This window comes from Carlito syrichta, unplaced genomic scaffold, assembly GCF_000164805.1.
Source record: "Carlito syrichta isolate Samal-C Ts95f unplaced genomic scaffold, Tarsius_syrichta-2.0.1 Scaffold309899, whole genome shotgun sequence".
In the NCBI taxonomy this organism is placed as follows: domain Eukaryota; kingdom Metazoa; phylum Chordata; class Mammalia; order Primates; family Tarsiidae; genus Carlito; species Carlito syrichta.
The window spans coordinates 190651-193991 of NW_007253995.1; the positions used below are offsets into that span (position 1 = coordinate 190651).

General features: G+C 48.2%; 1 protein-coding gene across 1 annotated transcript in view; it reads left to right on the forward strand.

Annotated features, from left to right (window-relative positions):
- NLRX1 (NLR family member X1) overlaps window positions 1-3341 on the forward strand; it is a 14997-nt gene that overhangs the window by 6904 nt on the left and 4752 nt on the right. The window lies entirely within an intron of this gene.

Sequence of the window (3341 nt, forward strand, 5' to 3'; positions counted from 1 at the left end):
TTTTTTTAAAGAGACAAGGTCTTGGCCAGATGTAGTGGCTCACGCCTATAATCCCAGCACTTTGGGAGGCTGAGGCGAGAGGATTATCTGAGCCCAGGGGTTATAGACCAGCCTGGGCAACTTGGTGAGACCTCATCTCTACAATAAATCAAGAAGAATTAGCTAGACATGGTGGCACGTGCCTGTAGTTCCAGCTACTTGGAAGGCTGAGGCAGAAGGATCACCTGACCCCAACAGGTTGAGGCTGTGGTGACCCTGACTAACGAGCCACTGCACTCCAGCCTCTTAAAAAAAAAAAATAGAGACAAGGTCTGTTTCACCCAGGCTAGAGTATACTGGGGCAATCTTGGCTCACTGCAGCCTTGACCTCCTAACCTCAGGCGATCCTTCCACCTCAGCCTCCTGAGTAACTAGGACTACAGGTGCTTACCATCATACCTGGCTAATTATTCAATTTAGTTTTTGTAGAGACAGAGTCTCTCTATGTGTTGCCCAGGCTGATTTCAAAGAGATTCTCCTGCCTTGGTCTCCCAAAGCACTGGGATTACAGGCATGAGCCACCGTACCCGGCCCAAGTTTCTTGGTACCAAAACATAAGGGTTAAGAAAGAGGTTCAGACCGGGCGCAGTGGCTCACACCTACAATCCCAGCATTTTGGGAGGCCGAGGTGAGAGGATTGCCTAAGCTCAGAGTTTCAAGACCAGCCGGGGCAACTTGGTGAGCCCTCATCTCTACAATAAATCAAAAAATTAGCTGGGCATGGTGGCATGCACCTGTAATGCCAGCTACTTGGAAGGCTGAGGGGAAGGATCACCTGAGCCCAGCACATCGAGGCTGCAGTGGCCGTGAGCATGCCACTGCACTCCAACCTGGGCGACAGAGTAAGACTCCAACTAAAAAAAAGAAAGAGTTATTTGAGTTCTGTCACAAGCTGTGTGACTTTGGACAAGTTGCTTAATTTTTTTGAGCTGCAAATTCCCTATCTATGAAATGGGAATAATATTAGTATTCATATCATTGGCCTAATATGAAGAGTAAATGAATTAATCCTCAGGGCCTGGCACATAGTAAGTGCTATTTAATTTTTTTTTTTTTTTTTGAGTTGGAGTCTCACTCTGTTGCCCAGGCTGGAGTGCAGTAGCACACTCACTGCCACCGCAGCCTTGACTTGCTGGGCTCAGGCAGTTCTTCTGCCTCAGCCTTCCAAGTAGCTGAAACTACAGACTTGTGCCACCACACCCGACTAATTTTTTGATTTATTGTAGTGACAGATCTCGCAAGTTGTCCAGGCTGGTCTCAAACCCCCGGGCTCAGGCAATCCTCTTGCCTCAGCCTCCCAAAGTGCTGGAATCACAGCTGTGAGCCACTGCACCCAGCTAACTGTTTATCAAACATAGACACAGGCTCAGGCAGCTCATTCCTTCTCACAGCTTCACCTCAGACAGGGAGGTCATAGCCACTGCTTAGGCTACCCTACCTCTCGAGGATGTGCTTGCTATGTGTGCATTGCAGTGAGAGGGTATAGTCTCCTGGTGTGAATCCCTCCAGTTATTTTGAAAGCCCACTAGAATTGTTAGCACCACCCTCCTACGCCTTCTCAAAAGGAGGATTGCCCTAGGTAGAGGACTGATTTTATCTGCTCCTTCATGATCCTATGGATTCAGCTTCACAGGGTGACATTTTTTTGGTATTGTCACTAGACTAGTGTTGGGGAAGGGGCACTGTCACCTCCATGGAAGGAACCTCACATATAAAAATTGGAAAAGCCTGGGCGCAGTGGCTCACGTCTGTAGTCCCAACACTTTTGAAGCCAAGGTGAGAGGATTGCTTGACCCTGGGCAACATAGTGAGACCTGGTCTCTATAAAAAATAAAAAAATTAGCCAGGCATGGTGGCATGCATCTGTAGTGTCAGCTACTTGGGAAGCTGAGGTGGAAGGATCGCCTGAGCCTGGAAGGTTGAGGCTGCTGAGCCGTGGTCCTGCCACTGCACTACAGCCTGGGAGACAGATTGAGACCCTGACTCAAAAAAAAAAAAAGTGAAAAACCCAGATGTTAGAGGAGGTGCCACAAAGCAATGTTATGGTTCATTGCCTCAGAACCATTGCAGGATTGTGAGAAGATAACACAAACCTCCCCAAGCATTCATTTCTTTGTCAAATATTTGAGCACCTGCTGAGTGCCAGGAAATGTGCTAGATTCTCAGGAAAACCCAATTAACAAAACCACAAGGCTCAAACCTGTAATCCCAGCATTTTAGGAGGCCGAGGTGAGAGAATTGCCTGAGCTCAGGGATTCAAGACCAGCTTGGGCAACTTGGTGAGACCTCATCTCTACAATAAATCAAAAAATAAGCCAGGCATGGTAGCAGGCGCCTGTAGTTCCAGCTACTTGGAAGGCTGAGGCAGAAGGATCGCCTGATCCCAGCAAATTGAGGCTTCGGTGGCGAGAGTGTGCCACTGCATTCCAGCCTGGGCAACAGAGTGAGACTCCGACTCAGAAAAACACAAAACCCCCCACAGATTTCTGCCTTTTCTGATCTTAGCCTGAACACAAAAGTGTTGATGTAACCATACAATGAAAAATGTCTGGAAAGAAAAATCCTAGGTGCCATGAAAATGTGTAGTGGGTGAACCTGGTTGAACAGGTCACAAAAGCCTCTGTGGAAGGGCAGATAATCTGATTCCTATAAGATTAGCCATGAGAGAAGAGCTGGGCAGGGGTGTGGGGGGTTGGGAGTGGGGAAAATGCCCCAGGAAGAGGCAGCATTGAGAAGGCTTTGAAGGAGGAGAAGCCTTGGCACTGTCGAGAAGATGAGAAAAGCCGAAAGGGCAGGAGCATAATGAGTGGGGGCAAGAGGTCTGTGATGAAGGCACTGTGATTGGCAGGAGCCAGATCGTGCAGGGTCTTGAAGATGTAGGAGCTACATTAACCGTGGTTGCCGTGATGACAATGATGCTGAAGATGGTGATGAATTTGTAACACCCAGCCAGGTTCTAAACTAAATGCGGAATACATGCTAATTGCTTCTCACCACCTTCTGGGTTTGAAAATGTTTGGGGTGTTTGGGGAAAAGAAGGAAGTTCCTAATGTTTGCAGTACATGAGACCTGGCAAGGTCAAACCAGGGCTAGACTATGAAAAGCTTCAAAACTGGGCACAGTGGCTCTTGTCTGTAATCCCAGCTATTTGGGAGGCTGAAGCGGGAGGATTGCTTGAGCCCCAGAGTTCTAGACCAGCCTGAGCAACATGGCAAAACTTAGTGTCTTAAGAAAATGTGCTTTTGCCAGGCTCGGTGGCTCAGCCTGTAATCCCGTGCCTTTGGGAGGCTGAAGTGAGTGGA